Consider the following 23,928-nt stretch of genomic DNA (forward strand, 5'->3'; position numbering starts at 1 on the left):
GCCCTGGCTATATGACCCACATCCCCACACAGAGGGTGAAATTTTGGCAATGTTTAAGTCAGTGGCAAAACTCCCATTGACTTCAGTAGGGCCAGGATTTTATCTGTATTATCCTCATTACCGGAAATCTTGATGCTCTCCCAATGCTACATGAGTGGCCAGCTAGACTTCTAATCTACTATTTTCCTCCTTGTCTATAACAACCATGGTATCGGGAGGGGCTGAGGCTGGCTGAATATGTATCACCTTCACTGCTGTTCTGCCCAGTTACCCCGTTTTTCCCTTCTGCTATTTTTAAAAGTGTATTCCATTGAAGTCACTAGAGCAGTTATACAAAATCAGGTTTTACTGTTGGCAGAGGAGGTTCATGTCTGCTAGATCAGGCTCTGGGTTTTAGAGGGTCAGACCTGGGGATTGAAAACAGCTACAAGAGTCAAAGCCGGATGTAGAGTCAGGACTGCACCAAGGGCAGTGCTGAAAGCTGGGTCCAGGGCCAGGCTGTGGGTCAGAGCCTGGGTCATAAGAACATAAGAATGGCCACACTGGGTCAAACCGGTGGGCCATCTAGCCCAGTATCCTGTCTTCTGACAGTGGCCAGTGCCAGATGCTTCACAGGGAATGAATAGAAAAAGGCAAAAGTCAGGTGATCTAGTCCCTGTCATCCAGTTCCAGCATTTAGCAGTCAGAAACTTAGGGACACCCAGAGCATGGGGCTGGCTAATAGCCACTGATGGATCTGTCCTCCATGAATTTATCTAATTTTTTTTTATCCAGTTATAGTTTTGGCCCATTCCCTTGGCAATGAGTTCCACAGTTTGACTGTGCTTTGTGTGGAAAAAATACTTCCTTTTGTTTGTTTTAAACCTGCTGCCTATTAGAGTCAGAGTCTGGAGACAAGTCAAATGAGGATTGGAGTTGGAGTCTGGATGCAGGCCAAAGGTCAAAGCTGGGTTGGAGACCATCCAAAGGCCTGGGGGTCAGGAGGCGAGTGCAGGCCTGGAGCAGCTCAGGAACAGGGCTGAAACAAGGCTGAAGGGGGCTACAGCAAGGTTGGGCAGGAACAGAGACAGGACGGAGGCCAGGCTGGAAGCCTAGGGAGTCTGTAATATCACAATGCAGCAGGAGGGTTCCTAGTTGAGTGGTGCTGTGGCAGCTTTGACAGTGAGAGTGAAATACCTGTGCCTGGGGATCACCTGCAGTACTGCCAACTTCATGAGATCAAAAATCATGAGTCGGACCCCTACAAACCATGAGATTGGCACAAAAATCACAAGATCTCTTTTTTTTTTTTTTAAAGATTGTATTATGTTTCTTTAGGTCAGTGTCTTGATTTTTAACTCCCCCTGCCCATCCCATGGGCGTATGCATGTGGCAATTAGTGTTGCCTGCTCTCCATATATTGGATAAGGTGATTTTGGCCCTTGCTGCAGGAGCTCTCGCCCCCCACATCTGCCCCTTTCCTGCCCGGCAATTAATCCTGTCCCCAGACCCTCATTGGTTCTGTTCCCACCCAACCCTGCTCAATTCAGTGCCCTTCAATTCAGTCACCCAGCCTCATCATCACCATCCCGTCAGTTCACCCTCCCAGCACTCACCCCATCAATCAGCCTCTACCCCGCTGCAGCCGTCAGGCCATAGTTCAGCCATCCCAGCCTCACCTCTCTGCTCCTCTTAGGGTTCTTCATGTTCCCCAGGCCTGGGGGGGCTGCAATAGGGTTGCCTCTCCCACTTCCCAGCTAACCGAGGAAGTCCCCGTTACACCCGGGGGCTGACAGCGGGGCTGAAAAAATCCTGACATTTGAGAGTTCTATCATGAGAGAGACTTAATATTATTTTAGAAATCGCATAGCTCGCAATAAATTTGCAAGAGTTGGTGTGTCTGCACCTGACCTGGGCCCTACCCAGGGATAGGCTGCTGCAGCATGCCTGGGAGACGAGTCACTGCAGGCTCTGTTGGAGGACAAGTCATGGCGCCTGAGTGCAGCCCTGGTCTGGCTGCACTTTGCAGGCTCTAGTCCCTAAAGGGCCAAGCTCACTGCTAAATCTGGCCGCATGGGAGGAGTGCCCACTATATGTCTGTGCTACAGTCAGAGGTGTGATTGCAGCTCAGGTCGGCTTTCCTGCACCAGCTTTAACCTAGCTAGCGTGCTAAAAGTAGCAGGGAAGATGTAGTCATGGGCTTCAGCACAGGCTAGTAATGAGAATATGTACATAGGGTTTTGGCCGGCTTATGTAGCCCATGCTGGAGTCCATGCCACTGCACCTTCACTGCTATTTTTAACCATGCTAACTAGATTACAGTGAAACCTAGATTAAAGCTAGGCATACCCTGTGTGGGGATGGGGCATCTGGAAACCACAGGAAGAGCTTCTGCCCTGCTGGTTTGTACCATTGAGTTGGCACCTCTGGTATCATAAGTGGGTATGCATTTGACTCTCCCATCAGCTTAGCTAGTGTGTCCAGCAGCAGGGCTCTCCTTAGGATTTATGGGACCCTATGCAGTATTATTAAACTGGTGCCCCTATGCCTGACGGCAGCCCAGGCTTGCAGCCCGGGGTGGGAGGGACAAGGCAGCAAAGCCGCCTGGCCCACCTCACAGTGGTGGAGAGTCACAGTTCCCCGCAGAGAGCCCTGTACCCTCCCTCCCTCAGAATGCACCCTGTCGGTGCATTCGGCTCAATGAATACGGCCCCTGCCTAAGGAGACTGCGGCGCGTGCTGGGTGTGTGGAAGCCGACCCGCTCTTACCTGCTGCCATGGGCGGTGGGTGAAGCTGCCACTTGGGGAGGCTAGCTCCCCAGCTCACCTCTTCTGCCTGTGGCCCTGCCAGTACTCCAATCCTACTCTGCCCCAGGCCCTGCCCCATTCCTCTAAGGCCCTACCCTCTCCTCAGTGTCTCCCTCCTCTCTTCTCTCCCCTCCCTGATCACCCCCTTCGTGCCAAATCCCTGAATGCAAATGAAGCAAATAACATTTGAAAAAAACACTCTTCCACACTTTCTTTCTAAAGAAAATGGAGCGTTTTCCACTGTATGCTAGATGGTGAAGAATGGACATGCAGAAGGTACCTAATTAAAAGCACGAAATCTGGGAATAAAAAATGTGAGTCACACCTTTTTTGATATACCGTGAAGTTTGTCAGAGATTTATTTGCAAAAACTTTGTAGTAAGGGCCAGTCAGCTGTCTTGCTGAATACAACATTAAATATTATGGAATACATGATGCAGCTCTTCTCTGTTTTACATTTTCTTAATATTTCTAAGCTGATTTTGTATTTTAAATGTACTCTTAAGCCTTCATAAAGTAATCATTCCAGATTACTACATATTTAACTCACTGAAGCAAAAACATTCTTTTAAATTAGTCAGTCGCAGAGGTTTAGTGAGTTCATAAAAATGTTCATTGCTTTTAGAAAAAGGGAACACTAATTTACTTTGTGTGATCTCCAAAACAATAGACATGTTTATGAAGTTTCACCAACTTTAAAGAAAAATGTTTCCAAAGATTTTAGGCATAACAAAGGAGTTTATATCTTACTAAGGTACTGATTTTGCTGGAGGGTTCTCTTAAAATTAGTTCATTAAATAGTCAGAAGGAAAGAAAGGGAAACTTGTTTGTCCAGCTATCTGGAAGGAAAGGGGTTGCCCCTCTAAGTGCTCTCTTCAGCTGCGGGGTGAAGGGACAAAGGGATGGACAGGAAGACTTTGGCAGCAAGTTTTTTGTACTACAGTAATTAGAATTAAATTAAAATTAAAACGTGTATTTTAGAGAAGGGTGGTCTTTCAAAGGATTTATTTAAAAAACTGTAAGTCTGAAGATCCAAGCATTTAAGGCTAAAGATGAATACTCAGATTGTGCATCTAAAAATCTATGCAAGGATTTTTTAGCAATGTGATTTTATGCTCTTTAGCAATCTTCTAATGAAATATTTTTAAAGCAAATTTTAAACTGAAGTCCCCTAGACTAACATGTTCTGAGTAAATGTTACAGTAATGCACAACTGTTTTTGTCAGTAAATTCAGAAACTGACAGTATATACCATGTTTCAGAGTAGCAGCCGTGTTAGTCTGTATCCGCAAAAAGAAAAGGAGGACTTGTGGCACCTTGGAGACTAACAAATTTATTTGTGCATAAGCTTCCCTGAGCTACAGCTCACTTCATCGGATGGATTCCTATACCATGGGGTTGGCAAATGCCTGTTAAATGGTTCATTACCACTTGAATGGCTCTTTAACAGTTTCACTGTTGTGCTAATAGGTCTGGCAGGTTGGAAGACTTTTTCACTTTTAAGTTACTAGATCCCCTCCTGGAGGTAGTTTTTGAGTGCTCTGCGGTGACTACACAAGCCATGTTAAAGCCTTAAATGCTTGGATCTTCAGACATATAGTTTTTTTTAAATAAATTCTTCAAAAGATGACCCTTATCTAAAGTACACATGTAAGCCTGGGCTGCCGTCAGGCATAGGGGCACCAGTTTAATAATACTGCATAGGGCCCCATAAATCCAAAGGACGGCCCTGCAGGTATTCCTAGAGATCTGGCACTCAACGTTCACACCTGTTGTTGAAAAGTTTTGTATTAAAGTTGAAAAAACAAAACAGACAAATCCTGCAACTGGTTTGAAATTCAGTACTGGCTCTGAACAGAAGGCTATGAAAATGCTCTCCAGGTTCAGAAAAGGTGATTCAGAGGCAGGGACTGGGTACTTTACCTGGTCTTCTACAAAAAGGAAGAGGGGTTAAACCATTAAAACCAAGACTAAAATGTAGTAGATGAGACAAGGAAATCAGGCAGTTAGCCTGCATAGGTGATTATTACATAGGAAGGATTTCATTTTGTATCCACACTACAGAGAATTTGGCAGTAATAATCACCAATAAATTATATGATCTGGTCTCCATATGATAAAGTCAGTGTTTTCTGAAGTTGTTGCTATTTTATCTCTGAAGCAGACACAAGATAAAAGATACTGGAGGATGCCTCTATGAAGCCCTATTTGCAACACTTCCAAGCAAATGCAGTGGTTTGTGCTGTAGGGACTTCACTATTTTCCTTCTAATTTGAACAAAATAAATCCAAATCTACATTTAAGATGTCAGTAGCCCAATTCATAACATTATTTTTGGAGCTGCCAATTTGGGGCATTGATCTACCATTTCATATGTTCCAAGTCAGTAATTGACTCTGTCTTTAATGTTTTATTGTACATTTTAAGAATTGGCCAATGGGACCAACTATCTGGCAGTGACTTAAATGTACAGAAGACAATGTCTATGGTGAGCAAAAGGTTTATCCTAAATTTATGCAACAACACTTACATTACACCTTAATGAATTCTGAACCTAGTGAAACAGACTGGATCATCAGCAGCAAAGAAAGCTTCTGTAAATGATCGGGTGCATAAATAAATATCCTGGCTCTTTGTTCAATGGTAAATCAATAGACTAATTTTTTAGACTCTTAGAGATGGTTGAGATATGTTGAAGCATTTATCTATACTTTTAAATTGTAATACAGTTTTCTCTTCATTTTACCTGCTATAATATTTGACCTGCTCTGATTCCCATGTAACTGTTCGTCTTTCTGTTTGTCTTGCATGCAATAAAAATAAAATTAAAATATTACTGTTAGAGGAAACAAAATGGGATTTATTTCCCAGGAGCTAAAACACATCCCTGGATTGAATTACCTCTTTAAATTGTGTTTCAGCAGTAGCTCAAGGTACAGTAGTAGGTGCTAATGCAATAAACCACGGTAACAGGGGTAGAAGTGTGTGTGTTTGTCTGAGAGAAAAGGATGATAATTGAAAGAGAACAAGTTATCTCGAGTCATTTTAATGTTACTGAGTTGTTGCCCAGAACAGATTGATTATGCTTGGCATGCTAAGACTAAAGCATCCTAAAGTGCTAAAGCATCCTAAAGCAATGGCAGCTGGAGTAATTTCTGTGGACATTTGAGGAGTCCAAATGACAGAGAGTGGCTGAGATAAATGGAAGAAAAATCAGAAGACTAGAAGTATAAAACACATGAATGGTTACACTTAACAGAAAGATATGTTCTTTTTGAGTGCTGTTAGATCTGGGAGATCTGGACTGAGTTCTCTGCTTTGTCACATCCTTCCTGTGACCTGGTGCAAGGCACTTATTCTCTTTGTGCCTCAGTTTTCCATTTCTAAATGGGAATAATACTACTGTTTGTCCTTATAGGGGTATTGTGAGGATAAATTCAAAGATTGTAAGGTGCTCAGATACTATGAGAATGGGTGCCATCTGAGAACCTAAGATAGGTATATAAATGTGCAGAAGACATTGTGAATAGCACGGCGGGCGGGGGGGAGAAATGAGGATGGAGACATGTCTGGGCTTGTGATAGGGTTTGTAGAACCTGTTTCCTCCCCATACTTGCTTTTATGAGGTGTGTCATGCCACCTGTTGGCCAATCCCAGAGTTTGTTAGAAATGCTGGGATTGACCCTTGGGAGCCCCTTTTGTTGACAGGTACCATGAAGCTGCCCAGGGAGGATGGTATGTCCTCCTATCCCCACCCCACAATCGGGGCCAGTGGGGAACTCCAGCATCTTATTTCTCTATTGCTGTGAGGCTTTTGTATTTTAATATAGTAACTAAATAATGAATGTCACATCTGACAGCTTGTGGCTACACATAGTATAGCATCACCGTAATGCTGTAGCAGTTGCTTCTTGTAGAAAGTTTGAATGTGGTACGGGCAAAGTCCCTATACTGAAGCAAAAAGGAATAATCAGTTTTCACTGGCTAATCTTTGTCTCTGAATGAGGAAGTACCACTTACCAATTAATAGTGTTTGTTATATTTACTCACTGCAGCACAGTGTCATTTTACACCTACTCACTGTTTTCTTAAAAATGGCTTCTTACTCAAGATAGCTGCTTACTAGGGATGATCGGCTGAAAAAGGGATGAGGGAGTGGGTTACGTGCATGTGAAGGAGGGAGAGGATGAAGTAGTGCTTCAGAAAGAAATGATAGGTTTGACAGTCCCACAGTCCAATCTGAACTATCCTTACGTCTGAAGTCCTGGCTTACAGGTAGCACATCAGTTCTGAGCTGAATACATGTGGGTAAGAATTGTCCAGGACCTCTTGGGAGGAGGGTCCTGGTACTCATGCACAGAAAAAGCATATGGTCACCTTTCCTTTGAAATTTCATCTAAATTTTATACTGCACTTTGCTGTTGTGGTCTGCTTCCAAATGTAGCTCTGTAACATCACTGCACAAAATGAAAACCCATACCACTCAGTATTATCCTATCGAAAGAATTTGGGAGAAGCCCATAAAATAAAAAGCTATTAGGTGTTTCCTTGTTTTAAAAATAGCTACACGTGAAGTGAATGAGCAATCCTGCAATATATCTTCCACCCACTGCTAATGAGGGGGACTCACTTTCTGATTCTACAGGATCAGGGAGCTACAACAGGCTCTCGGTTGCTCCTATCAAACAGTACATGTTGTCTCTGGACCACTGTCTGCTTTGAGGGGGGCTGAGTTTTTAAAGGTATGTAGGTGCCCAACTTCCACTGAAATCACTAGGCAGGTGCCTACATACCTTTAAAAATCTGGCCCTACGTGCTTTGCTGTATTGGATCCAGAGTGCTTAGAACCTCGCGGGATCAAGCTCATTGGGCAGATGTAGGCACGATTACCAAAAGTGCTCCATGCTCAAATAAAGATTCCAACCCAGAAAAAGGGGACAGACCCAGTGTGCTGCCTGTATAGTGGGCAGCCCTTGCACATCATCATGGAATGATGCATGTTAGTTCCACCTAGCACCCACTAGGCAGTCACAGGTCATTTTCTTCCAGATGCTCTTTGTAGTACACAATCCCAATGGTGCACAGTGGAGCTGCTTTGCTTTATGCCCTCAGTATTATTATTTGTTAAGCCCCAAAAGAGCCTTCCTTACTTCAGGTTTTTATTCATGTTTAGGAAAGGAGCAAATGATTGCAATTCATTTCACACTGACCGTGTCTCCGTTTTCTGTGCCCAGGTCCACCTTTCTCCTAGAATGCTAGGCCTGCTGTGCACATCCGAGCAAAACTCAGCGCTCAATGGGAGCGTAGCAGTACTTCATGTTCATTGTATTTTGCACTGCTTGGGACTGTGCCTGGGTGAAATTCTGTGGCTGTGTTATGCAGGTCAGACTAGATCATCACAATGACTCTTTTTGGCCTGAAAAAAATATGAATTGATGAGAAAGTTGCTCATAAGGAACCACATGACAGGTGGGATAAATAGACCCCCTCCAGGGGACAAGGGTTACTAAAGGGTTTCAATTCTCCTTCACATTCTTCATTGGTTTTCTTAACAGCAGTGATTTAGGAATCAGACCTTGAACCTGCAGTAGGGAATGATAAATTCCTGCAGCCGGTGCATTTAAAATATGCAGGTAAAGAGGAGGCTATAAAAATCGTAGAGAGGTTGCCCTGATTTGTGGTTAGATACTGAACTTTTGTTTAACCTGTTTTAATTATGTTATCAACCGGACTTGCCCATCACTTCCTACCATGCTTTGTAAAGCAACCCGTATTGGGAATAATGAGACTGTAACATTTACATCAGTTGCAATCCAGTTTCTATCAACCACTCCAAGAGCCTAGGAGCTCAGCAGTTTGGAAACTTGAGTTTAAAAACAATAAGGTGCTTGAGATCAATCCTGGGGGATAAGAGTTCAATGGATTAGCACCTTAGGCTTTTGCTTCTGAGGATTAAGATTCAAATTGTGATTTAGGTCATATGTTTGGGAGTTTCATCCTTGTCTCAATTTATGCACATCAGAGAATCATGCTCTGATTAGTAACCCCCATTTAAAAATCTAAAGGGTTAAAAATCAATATAAGGCGTGATATGCTTTTCTAAAAGACAGGGGGTCTGATTCTCATTTACACTAAGGCCTCTTTTTACACCTCTCTGGCAATTTAAAGGAACCATCAAATTGATGTAGAGGAGCCTTACTGTAAACAAGAATCAAGCCAATGATTTAATTTAGCTGTAAATTACTGAGTTCAATTTTGTTCACTTTACTTGTATGGAAGAATGATTCCCTTCACTGCAAGAATTTCTGGGTGAATTTTCCAGCCTATGTTATGTAGGAGATCAGACTGGTTGCTTGCAATGGATTATTCTGACCTTCAAAATCTATGAATTATGATAGTAAGGGTGTGACTGTTCACGATTGGTAGACTGGTGTCAGAAATACTTACATAGCGTATAACTTTTATGTCTGGCTCAAACCAGTATTGTACCATAAGGAGCCATCTTGAACCCAAGAAAGGGTAAGATATTAATGCAATCCCTTATTGCTTTCCTTTTTAGTGGATAGAGTCTTGTATAAGGGGGGAAAAAGTTTGACAGTTTTTAGCAGGTATTAACTGTCCTTTTAGGGAAGAAGAGAAAGTTGGTTTAGATCAGGGGAGGCCAACCTGAGCCTGAGAAGGAGCCAGAATTTACCAATGAACATTGCCAAAGAGCCACAGTAATACGTCAGTGGCTCCCCCATCAGCTGCTCTCTCCCAGCGCATCCCACCCACGACAGCCCTCCCCACGCCTCCCAGTCAGCTGTTTTGTGGCATACAGGAGGCTCGGGGGCCGGGGGCGGGGGGGTGGAGCGAGGGCACGGCAGGATCGGGGAGGGGGTGGGAAGGGGTGGAGTGGGGGCAAGGCCTGTGGCAGAAGCAGGGGTTGAGCAGTGAGCACCCCTCAGCACATTGGAAAGTTGGCCCCTGTAGCTCCAGCCATCAAGTGGCAGCCTGTGCAAGGAGACGCATATTAACTTCTGAATAGCCACATGTGGCTCTGGAGCCACAGGTTGGCCACCCAGGGTTTAGATGGTTTTGAGCTGTTGTTGTTGAAGTCTGATCCTGGGTTTTTTTAAAGAGGACTTGCAGCGCGAGAGAAAGAAAAGGATAGTAAAGACTGAGAATGCAGCTCCTGTCGCTGATGTTCACTCTCAGTTGCAACCTTGCTGCTACAAAATTGTTGGCACAGCACATTAGCCTCTCTCTGAGATCTGGCAAACTTTTACTGGTTACAGGCTGTTTTAAGGCATCACTTTTAGCTTGGATTCTGGTCACAAGCTCACAGTGATGTTGCAAAGGGTGGAGACGATTTGGCCAGAGAAGCCAGGCTCCTGTTAGACATACAACAAAAAAGAGGACTTTTGGACAGAGGGCTTGTCTACACGGCACAGCAAAGCACACCACAGGGTTGTGATTTGCGCTATACTCTAGCTGCCGCGTGTAGATCCTGCTGGCATACTCTAAAAAGAGCCTCATTCCTGTGGACCTAGAGCAGTTGGAACACAATGCGTTAGAGCACTTTACAAATCTGTGCCATGTAGACAAGCCCAGAAGAGAAATAAGGCAGGGAAGGAAATGACACACAAAGGAGAGGGTAGAGTTGCCACCTCTCCAGCATTGTTCTGGAGTCTCCAGGAATTAAAGATTAATCTTTAATTAAAGATTATGTCATGTGATGAAACCTCCAGGAATACGTCCAACCAAACTTGGCATCCCTAGGAGAGGGTGACTGCAGGAACCTCAGATTTCCATTTTAAAGTCCAGGATTTAGCTGAAGCTGGTTGATATTGGGTGTGGTTTGGTTCCCTCTCTCTGGCTCAGTCTGGGTAGGTCAACTTTCAGTATCAGGATGATGAAGGCTCAGTGGTGTCTTGGTAGATCATGGAGTCCCAGGAGACAGTGGGGGGAGGAGCAGCCATGATGGTGAAACATGCCCCTTCCAGACCACCCATGCTGCCATTCCCTTTGCTCTTTTAGTGACCCCCCTGCTCCCCAGATAAAAATGGTTCAAATTGGGGTAGTGACCTCATCTCATTAAAATTAACCAATCATAACACATTTTGGTGATTTCAACTATAAAAGTTTCCTCACATTTCTAGAATCTTTTCATTCCTTGTTACGCCAGCCCTGTTTGCCAGAAGCCTTGAAGCCAGTTTTTTTAAATGTGAACAATGCAGTTCGTACTGTTCTTTCTATTTCCAGCTTTGGCTTGCTTTTATAATCAATTTTATATAATGGCCTGAGTTGCACTTTTGTTACCTTGGGCACTTACAAGCTTTGGCACAACACCCTAATTTATGTGAGGAACAATACTGATTCATGTTTTCTTAAAAATCGAAAATAATAAAATGCAAGATCTGAGCAAACTTGTTGGGTATTTTGCCAAATTTGGAATGGTAAAGTGTGTGATTGCATTATTTCGTGGATGTTCTGTAGTGGAATGCTCAAGTAACATTTGGTTAACTTTTGTTTTTGTATAGTTCCTGGGTCAGATTCAGCTCCATGGTAATTGCATCTTTACGCACTGGTAGGTTTTGATGTCTTTGAGCAGGCCAGTGTTGTATTTATGTATTGTTTTGCTTTGCTACAGAAAACCCAGAACTATTATCATCCTGCTGTTAACACATTAATTAGTGTTCCTGTGCCAAGAAAGATCTTCGGAACAAATTGTGGATAGCTTTTCAGCATCAAGCCTGCAGAAATCTCCGGGGATTTTAGGCAAAAAAGGATAAACACTAGTAATAGATACAGGCAGAAGAATCTGGAGTTTGTGCTTTTTCCAAATATAAGGTCTGATCCGAAACCCATTTGAAGTGGGAGTCTCTCCATTGACTTCAACTGGCTTTGGATCAGGCCAATATATTGTGCATCAGTTTTTTAAAAGATAACCGGGTAGGCCAGACTGTTAAACATGGGTTTGTGGAAAACAGTTCAAGCTCACTTGATATCTTTTTTTTTATAAGATTACATATTGAACAGGGTTGATATAATATACTTAGACTTCTGTAAGTCATTTGACTGGTACCGCAAGACATTTTGATTAAAAAAATAGAATGATACAAAATTAACATGGCACATATTATGGATTAAAAACTGGCTAACTAATAGGTCGCAAAATGTTACTATAAGCAGAGAATCATCGGGGGGAGGAGGTGTTTCTAGTGGGGTCCCACAGGGATTGGTTGTTGGCCCGTTCCTTTGTAACATTTTTTCAGTAACCCAGAAGAGAATGTAAAATCATCTTTCATAAAGTTTGCAGATGACACAAAGATTAGGGGAATGGTAAATAATGAAGAGGACAGGTCAGTGATACAGAGTGCTTTGGATTGTTTGGTAAACTGGGCACAGGGAAAAATGCATTTTAATAGGGCTATATATATATATATCTTGGAGCAGCTAGACATACATGATGGGGGACTCTATACTAGGAAGAAGTGATCTGAAAAAGATTTGGGGGTCATGGTGGATAATCAGATGAAAATGAGTCCCTAGCACTATACTGTGGCCAAAAGAGCTAATGTGATCCTTGGATGCATAAACAGGGGAATCTCAAGTAGGAGTAGACAAGGTATTTTGCCTCTTTATTTGGCACTGGTGTGACCACTGCTGGAATATTGTGTCCAGTTCTGGTGTCCACAGTTCAAGAAGGAGATTGATAAATTGGAGAGTGTTCAGAGAAGATCCACAAAAACGACTGAAGGATTAGAAAGTATGCCTCATAGTGGCAGCTTAACAAAGAAAAGGTTAAGATGTGACTTGATTTCCATCTTTAGGTACATATATGGGGAACAAATATTTGATAATGGGCTCTTCAGGCTAGCAGACAAAGTTATACAAGAGCCAGTGGCTAGAAGTTGAAGCTAGACAATTCAGACTGGAAATAGATGTACATTTCTAACAGTGAGGGTAATTACCCACTGGAACAATTTACCCAGGGTTGTGGCGGATTCCCCATCACTGGCAATTTTTAAATCAAAATTGGAGGCTTTTGAATATATATGCTCTAGTTGAAAAGGAATTGTTTTGGGGAAGTCCTATGGCCTGTGTTATACAGGCGGTCGGACTAACCAGTCTGGCTTTGGAATATATGAAACTAAGAGGTAAAGTAAGAAAATAATTGAATCCCTGTAAATTAGAGATGGAAAAAAACCTGTTGGGTCATATTGTTCATCTCTGACAATCCGGGATATTTCCCCGTGATATATTCTATGGTTCTTTTCCAGCCTAATTGTAAATCAGGCAATGAAGCTTTCATCGGTTGCTGTAGGAAACTGTTTCACAGTTTAATGGACTTGTCTGTTAGAAATATTCCTCGATATTCATCTTCAATTTTCATTTTCTCAGTTTAACCCATTATTCTTAATTATACCCCTTGGCTGAAAGCTGGACTATATTGTACTGGAAACCTTGGAGAAACTTCACAGTGATTTCTGAGGGCATCGGATTGCCTCCTGGCAGTAGCTTGTAGCATATATATGTATTAAAACATTGTCTTAACCCTTCCCTCACAAAGGTTTCCCCAGATGGTGCCATCAGAGGAAAGGGAGTTTGTCCCTGTAAAACAAGCAGGGGATTTGGTGATCAAGCCCTGTGTATCCCTCAAGATCTGCAAGAGGTCTTTGCATGGAGACCATGTGCCTCTGCACCAGGGTTTTGTCTTATACAGTCACCTTTTACCCCCACCTGATTTTTCACCCTTGCGATCTGATCAGCCTAACCCTGAGGCCCTATTGAGAGTCTTCAAAAGTGTTGTGGGGGAGGGAGATACATTACTACCAAGCTGACTGACCTACATAGGAGTCATAGAGTTTAAGACCAGAAGGGACCACCAGATCATCTCTCTGGCCTCCTGTATATCACAGGCTACCAACACCTGCACAGTAAACCCAACAACCAAAAATTGATCAAAATAGTACAGCCCACAGGAGACTAGACTGTTATGTGCCACAGGCAGAGATTGCTGTTTACTTGTTGTTGTCGGTAATTGTAATGTTAACATAAATATTGAAAAAACCACCGTAGCATAACTAGGTATTCCAGACATAAAATGATATATCTGAAAACAACTAAAATTGGAAGAATTGCATTTTTCGTTCCAAGTTTGTACAGCACCTAACACAAGTGTGACTGGAATGCCTCAGAGCTAATGGAATACAAATAAAAACAATAACCAATTGCTATTATTTTCTCAGTTATACCCTTTATTTGCAACTCTGCAAATTAGCAAACATGCTGACCCTTTCTACATTTTCACCAAAAGGTGGCGCCATCCATTATGACATCCTTTTGCAGCAATATAAAACTGAAGTAATTTATAATAATGTAAAGAAAAAAATCAAACAAAATAGCTAGGAGCCCAGATAGTTTACAAGTGTCTACACAGTTTGCCTTGATGTTTTCCAGTCTGCTTCAGGCAAGTAAGATAGCTAGCTAGGGATTTCACATCCTGATCCAAATATCCCAATGTCTATGAGGTTTAGATAGAGTCCAAGAGAAACACAGGTGTAAATGGAGTGAGCCACATACCATCAAACTTACCACAAAATCTATGAAGTGGCAATAGTAAAAGGGAGAGATTTCAACGCTGTCAGCCTCTACAAAGGCATCAAGTTGCTGAAGATATCCCCTATTATCAGTGTAGAAGTTCTCTTTGCATTGACTCCTGAAGGCTCTGCTGAGCTATTTGTATTATCTTGCTGTGGGAGTTTCAGACAAGAGAATTAGATGCCTGGGGATTTTTGGTGTTAACGTCTTGCAAACACCCACTGCTGCAGCTAATGGGACAAAGTCTTAACTCAAGACAAAAGTACACATGAGATGTAGGGTCAATATTAAATTCTCTGTATCATACAAGTGAATTCTGCCACTTTGCTTTTGATTTGTGATGTAATTTTTTTGTTTAAGTATTAGGAGGAGATGGCTTTGTGGCTAAAGCAAAGGCCTGATGATCTGGAGGTCTAGGTTCTCATCCCAATTCTGCCACAGACTTTTTGGATGGCCTTGGGTAAAGTGCTTCTCTCTGCCTTGGTTTCCCCCTCTGTACAATTGGCATGATGGTACATACTCATCATTTTGACAAGTTTCAGAGTAGCAGCCATGTTAGTCTGTATTCGCAAAAAGAAAAGGAGTACTTGTGGCACCTTAGAGACTAACAAATTTATTTGAGCAAAGCTTTCGTGAGCTACAGCCCACTTCATCATTTTGTAAAGCACTTTGAGATAGATGAAGAGTGCTACCTAAGTGCTAATTCCTCCTCTCCCAACCCCCCCATCCTGCTTTCTCCTTCCAATTCCCTCTGTCCCTCCCTCTCCCATAAAGTTTTCATATTTCACTGTTGAAAAGTTGTCATCCACTTCCACAAAATTACATTTATCCCTGCTAGCTGTTATCTCCTCAGCTAGATGAAAGATGTATCAGACCTTCTGATGGTGAGATTCTCTTTCAAAGGGTCCTTCTTCAAGACAGTAGCAATTTTGACCTGGGATATATCTGTATACAGATCTCAGTAAAAAGAAAAGGAGTACTTATGCTCAAATAAATTTGTTAGTCTCTAAGGTGCCACAAGTACTTCTTTTCTTTTTGCGGATACAGACTAACGCGGTTGCTAGTCTGAGATCTCAGTAAGTTTTTCTAGACAGATGTTTCTGAACAGCTTGGAAATGATTTCCATGCTTAATAAATAAACCAGTATTTTAACAGAGGAATGCCACTTTTCTTCCTGATAGTCCCTGATACTTTCAGTCCATTCATATTCAGTTAATGTCCTTCATCACTGCAAATACATAGGAATGTGAGGCATTTATTAATTGAAGTGAATGAGTTTGCTGATGTTACGGGTTAGCTGCTATTATGGGTTACCATGTGCATTTGCTGTAAACCAGCTCTGTGTTAATAAAAGATCATGTGATTCTTTGAGCTACAAAATATGAAATAAGAAGGAACTATGCCATGACGTTCTCTTTCCATAAATAAGAATTCTTATTCCACCAGATGTGACTCTGCTCATATTTCCAGGAGATAATTTTAGTGGGAAATTCACTGTGTGTGGATTGAGAGCAGGATGTGCCCAAGACTCTGTCTTCAGTTAAAGGAGGGTCATGAATTATTTTTATCTAGCATAGTTTTCGCCACAAAAAGGAAGATTAGGATGTTTTTCTCCTCTCTTCAATAAATCCCACTAGTATCACTATTGTTGCCTCACATTTCAGCCCTACAACGTAGCAGAATGTTATCTGTTTAAATAAGAGCTCCAGAGACCTCTTAAAAAGAGCAGTTATATGCTGAGAAGTGATTGTAAAAACAGTGTAATGGGTTTCTGTATTTCTTGTCTTGCAACATTTTTAGGCTAAATTTGCTCACGTATATACAAATACAGGAAAAAGAACTGTTAGGATAAAGGGAATGAAATAGCTCCAAAATTTCTGTGGGCCAAGTCTTACTTTCAGTTACACATGTGGAGTGAAATCCTGGTCCCACTGAAGTCAGTGGCAAAACTCCCACTGACTTCAGTGAGGCCAGGATTTCACACATAAAACCCATTTGATTTCCTAGAGATAGAGCTCTGTAAAATCATGGCTGCTGTGGAGAAAGTAAATAAGGAAGTGTTATTTACTCCTCATAACACAAGAACTAGGGGCCACCAAGTGAAATTAATAGGCAGTAGGTTTAAAACAAACAAAAGGAAGTATTTTTTCATATAATGCAGAATCAACCTTTGGAACTCCTTGCCAGAGGATGTTGTGAAGGCCAAGACTATAACAGGGTTCAAAAAAGAACTAGATAAATCCATGGAGGATAGGTCCATCAATGGCTGTTAACAGGATGGGCAGGGATGGTGTCCCTAGCCTTTGTTTGCCAGAAATTGTGAATGAGTGATAGGGAATGGATCACTTGATGATTACCTGTTCTGTTCGTTCCCTCTGGGGCACCTGGCATTGGCCACTGTCGGAAGACCGGATACTGCGCTAGATGGTCCTTTGGTCTGATCAGTATGGCCGTTCTTATGCTCTTCTGTTCAGTGAGGTTGCACGCTGAGAGCAGAATTTAGCACCATGTGTTGACAAACATGCAAAGTACTGTGATTAAGTTAACCTGAACAAAGCCCTTATTTAGTTATGCCTTAAAGTGAGTATATGTAGTTGTCTAGCTTATTCCATTTTTCCTTTTATTTAAGTATGTTATATGTTTATGTTCCCAGTAGGGCTGTCAAGCAATTAAAAAAATTAATCACTATTAATTGTGCAATTAATCGCACCGTTAAACAATAATAGAATACCATTTATTTAAATATTTTTGGATGTTTTCTACATTTTCAAATATATTGATTTAAATTATAATACAGAATACAAAGTGTACTGTGCTCATTTTATATTTATTTTTATTACAATCTAATATAAGTACTGTAGTGCAATCTCTTTATAATGAAAGTTGAGCTTACAAATGTCGAATTATGTACAAACAATAACTGCATTCAAAAATAAAACAGTGTATAACTTTAGAACCTACAAGTGCACTCAGCCCTACTTCAGCCAATCGCTCAGGCAAACAAGTTTGGTTACTATTTGCAGGAGATAATGCTGCCCACGTCTTGTTTACAATGTCGCCTGAAAGTGAGAACAGGCTTTCCCATGACACTGATGTAGCTGGCATTGTGAGATATTTACGTGCCAGATGCACTAAAGATTCATATGTCCCTTCATGCTTCAACCACCGTTCCAGAAGACATGTGTCTATGCTGATGATGGGTTCTGCTCAATAACGATCCGAAGAAGTGCGGACCAATGCATGTTCATTTTCATCATCTGAGTCAGATGCCACCAGCAGAAGACTGATTTTCTTTTGTGATGGTTCGGGGTCTGTAGTTTCTGCATTGGAGTGTTGCTCTTTTAAAACATCAGATTGAGGCATCACTAGAGGAGGTTTTGAAACAAATTGAAAAACAGTAATAAGTCCCCAGGACCAGATGGGATTCACCCAAGAGTTCTGAAAGAACTCAGATGTGAAACTGCAGAACTACTAACTGTAGTATGTAACACTTTAATCAGTTTCTGTACCAGATGACTGGAGGATAGCTAATGTGAAGCTGATTTTTTAAAAAGGTTCCAGAGTCAATCCTGACAATTTCATACTGATGAGCCTGACTTCAGTACCAGGCAAATTGATTGAAACTATAATAAAGAACAGAATGATCAGACACAAAGATGAACACAGTTTGGGGAAGAGTCAACGTGTCTTTTGTAAAGGGAAATCATGCTTCAACAATCTACTAGAATTCTTTGAGAGTGTCAATGAACATGTGGAGAAGGGTGGTGAAGTGTGTCACAGAGGTCTAATGGAGATCGCAACTGTGAATGCCAGTATTAGGTCCAAACTGGACAACCACTCCCAAACTGGTGGTATATTCTATAGTTAGATTTAACCAAGCGAACAATATTTGTGTGATCCTGGGTCACTTTACTTGCTCACCATAAAGCCACTGACACTCCCTTTAGCACTCCAGTCTCATTTACCACCCAGACCAACTGGACTACTGTGATGAAAGGTTATTAAAACCAGAAATCACTACACATTAGGTTCAGGGGTGCTGGAACAATTTTTGTAGTGGGGGTGCTGAGAGCCATTGAACCAAACTGTAAACCCTGGATATAATGTAAACCACTTTAAACCAGGGGGTGTGGCAGCACCCCTAGTTCCAGCACCTATGATTAGGTTACTCCCAATCCCAAAGGATTAGTCCCTCACCCCAGGTCACCAGATGCTCATAATCTCACCAAAGACAAGGCTGCCAGCCAGTTACTTCAATAACTAACTATAGTTTATTAGCTAAGAAAGAAATGAGAGTTATTCAGAGGTTTAAAACAGGTAAATAGGTGAATGAAAGCTTGTATATCCAAAATGCTAGCAGGGATGTTATATCTGCTAGTTTTTTATCAGTCTCTCTGGATTTGCCCAAATAGTATTGGGGACCTCAGACCTTTGTTCAGAATTTTCCTTGTGAAAGGTCATCATTCCAGAGATGAGGTAGGAAAGAGGTAATCAGGGGCCTTTGTTCTTGCCTTTTATATCTTGACCCCTTTTCTGGAAAAATCCTGGCTGTGCCATGGAGTTAGGCCTTTATTGGCTACATGCTGGGTTACACAGCTCCAAAGTCTACGTGCTCTTCCACCAGCCCTTCATTTGAATTGCAAATCTTTGCCTGCCTCGTCTGTGTGGAAGTGACGTAGGAGGTGTATCTGTGACTGACAAGCAGGAGGGTTTGTTTATAGATCTTTTGTTACTCTGGAAGAGCTAACCTGTGGGCGTTTCCCAGACTCACAATTGGTTTGAGTTACAACCACATAGAAAAATTTCATAACTCCATACACAACATTGAAATACACCTTATAACTAGATAATAATACACAGCAGATTATAACTTTTCCAGTGATACCTTACAAGGCATAGTTTGTACAAGTTTTATCACACTTTTGTAAAAGTGGCAACCGTATTAGTGTAGATGGCCAGCTTCCACAGTATATAGTGTCATAAAATGGATATATTGTACTTGGATTTTCAGAAAGTGTTCGACAAGGTCCCTCACCAAAGGCTCTAAAGCAAAGTAGGCAGTAAGAGGATAAGAGAAAAAGTCCTCTCATGGATCAGTAACTGGTTAAAAGATACGAAATAAAGGGTAGAATTAACAGTCAATTTTCACAGTAGAAAGAAGCAAATAGTGGGGTTGACCAAAGATCTGTACTGGGACCTGTGCTGCTCAACATATTCATAAATGATCTGGAAAAAATGGGTAAACTGTGGGGTGGAAGAGTTTGCAGATGGTACAAAATTACTCAAGATAGTTAAATCCAAAACATACTGCAAAGAGTTCAAAAGAATCTTCCCAAACTGGGTGACTGGACAATAAAATGGCAGGTATTTAGTGTTGATAAATAGAAAGTAATGCATATTGGAAAACGTAATCCCAACTACACATACAAAATGATGGGATCTAAATAAGATGTTACCACGCGTGAAAGAGATCTGGGAGTCATTGTGGGTAGTTCTCTGAAAACATCCGCTCAATGAGCAGCGACAGTCAAAAAAGCTAACAAAGTTAAGGAGTACTTGTGGCACCTTAGAGACTAACCAATTTATTTGAGCATAAGCGTTCGTGAGCTACAGCTCACTTCATCGGATGCATACTGTGGAAAGTGTAGAAGATTTTTTTATATACACACAAAGCATGAAAAAATACCTCCTCCCACCCCACTCTCCTGCTGGTAATAGCTTCTCTAAAGTGATCACTCTCCTTACAATGTGTATGATAATCAAGTTGGACCATTTCCAGCACAAATCCAGGGTTTAACAAGAACGTCTGGGGGGGAGAGGTAGGAAAAAACAAGGGGAAATAGGTTACCTTGCATAATGACTTAGCCACTCCCAGTCTCTATTCAAGCCTAAGTTAATTGTATCAAATTTGCAAATGAATTCCAATTCAAAAGTTTCTCGCTGGAGTCTGGATTTGAAGTTTTTTTGTTGTAATATCACAACTTTCATGTCTGTGATCGCGTGACCAGAGAGATTGAAGTGTTCTCCGACTGGTTTATGAAATAATTCTTGACATCTGATTTGTGTCCATTATTCTTTTATGTAGAGACTGTCCAGTTTGACCAATGTACATGGCAGAGGGGCATTGCTGGCACATGATGGCGTATATCACATTGGTGGATGTGCAGGTGAACGAGCCTCTGATAGTGTGGCTGATGTGATTAGGCCTATGATGGTGTCCCCTGAATAGATATGTGGGCACAGTTGGCAACGGGCTTTGTTGCAAGGATAGGTTCCTGGGTTAGTGGTTCTGTTGGGTGGTATGTGGTTGCTGGTGAGTATTTGCTTCAGGTTGGGGGGCCGTCTGTAGGCAAGGACGGGCCTGTCTCCCAAGATTTGTGAGAGTGTTGGGTCATCCTTCAGGATAGGTTGTAGATCCTTAATAATGCGTTGGAGGGGTTTTAGTTGGGGGCTGAAGGTGACGGCTAGTGGTGTTCTGTTATTTTCTTTGTTAGGCCTGTCCTGTAGTAGGTGACTTCTGGGAACTCTTCTGGCTCTGTCAGTCTGTTTCTTCACTTCCGCAGGTGGGTATTGTAGTTGTAAGAATGCTTGATAGAGATCTGGTCGGTGTTTGTCTCTGTCTGAGGGGTTGGAGCAAATGCGGTTGTATCGCAGAGCTTGGCTGTAGACGATGGATTGTGTGGTGTGGTCAGGGTGAAAGCTGGAGGCATGTAGGTAGGAATAGCGGTCAGTAGGTTTCCGGTATAGGGTGGTGTTTATGTGACCATCGTTTATTAGCACTGTAGTGTCCAGGAAGTGGATCTCTTGTGCGGACTGGACCAGGCTGAGGTTGATGGTGGGATGGAAATTGTTGAAATCATGGTGGAATTCCTCAAGGGCTTCTTTTCCATGGGTCCAGATGATGAAGATGTCATCAATATAGCGCAAGTAGAGTAGGGGCGTTAGGGGACGAGAGCTGAGGAAGCGTTGTTCTAAGTCAGCCATAAAAATGTTGGCATACTGTGGGGCCATGTGGATACCCATAGCAGTGTCGCTGATCTGAAGGTATACATTTTCCCCAAATGTAAAATAGTTATGGGTAAGGACAAAGTCACAAAGTTCAGCCACCAGGTTAGCCATGACATTATCGGGGATAGTGTTCTTGACGGCTTGTAGTCCATCTTTGTGTGGAATGTTGGTGTAGAAGGCTTCTACATCCATAGTGGCCAGGATGGTGTTATCGGAAAGATCACCGATGGATTGTAGTTTCCTCAGGAAGTCAGTGGTGTCTCGAAGGTAGCTGGGAGTGCTGGTAGCGTAGGGCCTGAGGAGGGAGTCTACATAGCCAGACAATCCTGCTGTCAGGGTGCCAATGCCTGAGATGATGGGGCGCCCAGGATTTCCAGGTTTATGGATCTTGGGTAGTAGATAGAATATCCCAGGTCGGGGTTCCAGGGGTGTGTCTGTGCGGATTTGATCTTTTGCTTTTTCAGGGAGTTTCTTGAGCAAATGCTGTAGTTTCTTTTGGTAACTCTCAGTGGGATCAGAGGGTAATGGCTTGTAGAAAGTGGTGTTGGAGAGCTGCCGAGCAGCCTCTTGTTCATATTCCGACCTATTGTATATAAAAAGATCTTTTACACTTTCCACAGTATGCATCCGATGAAGTGAGCTGTAGCTCACGAAAGCTTATGCTCAAATAAATTGGTTAGTCTCTAAGGTGCCACAAGTACTCCTTTTCTTTTTGCGAATACAGACTAACACGGCAGTTACTCTGAAACCTAACAAAGTTAGGAACCACTAGGAAAGGGATAGATAATAAAACAGAAACTATCATAATGCCACAATATAAATCCATAGTATGCCCGCACCTTGATTATTGAATGCAGTTCTGAGTGCTCTGTCTCAAAAAAGATCTATTAAAAATGGAAAAGGTGCAGAGAAGAGCAACGAAAATGATTAAAGGACTGGAACAGCTTCCCTACGAGGAGAGATTAAAAAGACTGGGGCTGTTCAGCTTGGAAAAGAGATGATTGGGGGGGGGTATGACAGAGGTCTATGAAATCATCATAAATGGTGTGGAGAAAAATGAATAGGGAAGTGTGATTTACCCCTTCACGTAACACAGGAACCAGGGGTCACCCAATGAAATTAATAGGTATCATGTTTAAAACAAACACAAGGAAGTACTTCCTCACAGAACGCACAGTCAACCTGTGGAACTGATTGCCAGGAGATGTTGTGAAGGCCAAAAATATAAGTGGTGTCAAAAAGAGTTAGATAGGTTGATAGAGGATAGGTCCATCAATGGCTATTAGCCAAAATGGTCAGGGATACAATCCCATGCTCTGGGTGTCCCAAAGCCTCTGACTGCCAGGTGCTGGGACTGGACGACAGGGGATGGATCACTTGATGATTACCTCTTCTGTTCATTCCTTCTGAAGCACTTGGCATTGGCCACAGTTGGAAGACAGGATACTGGGCTAGAGGGACCATTGGTCTGACCCAGTGGGGCCATTCGTATGTTCTTCCTGGTCAGAAAATAAACATGCTCAATCGAACATTTCCTCAAAACTTTCGATGACAAGATGAAATTTGGTTTGGCTGATTTTTCATTTTTAAATATATTTTATGTATTAACTATTGATAGTGTGTTCAAGAGAGAAATTCTGAAAATACTTAAGGTGACACCAACCAACTTGGCCCTGGGACTTGTGGATCTTAATACATGAGCTGCAACTGCCTGAGCTTTCTTACCCATGGCTGTAGCAGGCTCATAAATCTCTTAACACTGGATGGGGACAAAGTGACATAGTGAGTAGGCATATCTTATAAAACATGTGAGTAATTTTGCTTGCATGGATAATCTCATGGAACACAGGGGGACTACTCATGTGAGTCCAGAAGCACAGGTTGACAAGCATTTGGAATCATAGAACATCGGGCTAGAAGGTACCACAAGGGTCATCTAGTCTAACCCCCTGCCAAGATGCAGGATTTACAGGACTGAGTCCACAATGGAGATTGTGCCTGGCCATTGAAAGTCCAGAAATAAGACTTTCTGTAAGAAAAATGTTCTTAATAAAGGGTGTCATTCACTGCTCTCTGAGCTATCAGAGCAGCAGTATTCCACTGCAGGCAGAATTCAAACGTGTTATTTTAGACACAGTATAGTTCTTTCATATGCTGGGGAAAAGGGCATATTGGGCAGGATGCAGAGAGAACCAGCAGGCATTGTTCAAGCTTTAGTGGGAGAAGCGGGGAGACTGTCATTTATTCATTATTTATCTATTTTTTAATATTAATGAGTAGTTCTAATTGTAATCAATCACTTTCTCTGGTTTAAAAAAACTGGCATATGATGATAACAGGATTAGATCTTTAGGGAGTGCTGGGTTTTGGTCAATAGAGACCTTAGGAAATGACTACTTGAGCATTGCTAAAATGTTGTTGGGTAAATAACACACAGCAATGCTATTTCCTTTATTCAGATGAGCAGTTCAGTCATTTTGACTGATGCAGCCCATTTTGCCATACCCCGCAGTGTTTGGCAAAAACCTGCTTTCCCAGGAAATATTAA

At 42.1% G+C, this 23,928-nt stretch overlaps 1 protein-coding gene and 1 long non-coding RNA gene across 3 annotated transcripts in view; both read left to right on the forward strand.

Annotated features, from left to right (window-relative positions):
* Window positions 1-16,522, forward strand: part of LOC122465696 — a 31,711-nt gene extending 15,189 nt beyond the window's left edge. Inside the window, exons 2-3 of the long non-coding RNA XR_006290707.1 lie at window positions 10,420-10,427; window positions 16,380-16,522. This is a non-coding gene — a long non-coding RNA (uncharacterized LOC122465696). The remainder of the gene's footprint in view (window positions 1-10,419; window positions 10,428-16,379) is intronic.
* Window positions 1-23,928, forward strand: part of TMCC3 (transmembrane and coiled-coil domain family 3) — a 229,553-nt gene that overhangs the window by 77,792 nt on the left and 127,833 nt on the right. The window lies entirely within an intron of this gene.

The sequence above is a fragment of the Chelonia mydas genome, chromosome 1 (assembly GCF_015237465.2).
Source record: "Chelonia mydas isolate rCheMyd1 chromosome 1, rCheMyd1.pri.v2, whole genome shotgun sequence".
NCBI lineage: Eukaryota > Metazoa > Chordata > Testudines > Cheloniidae > Chelonia > Chelonia mydas.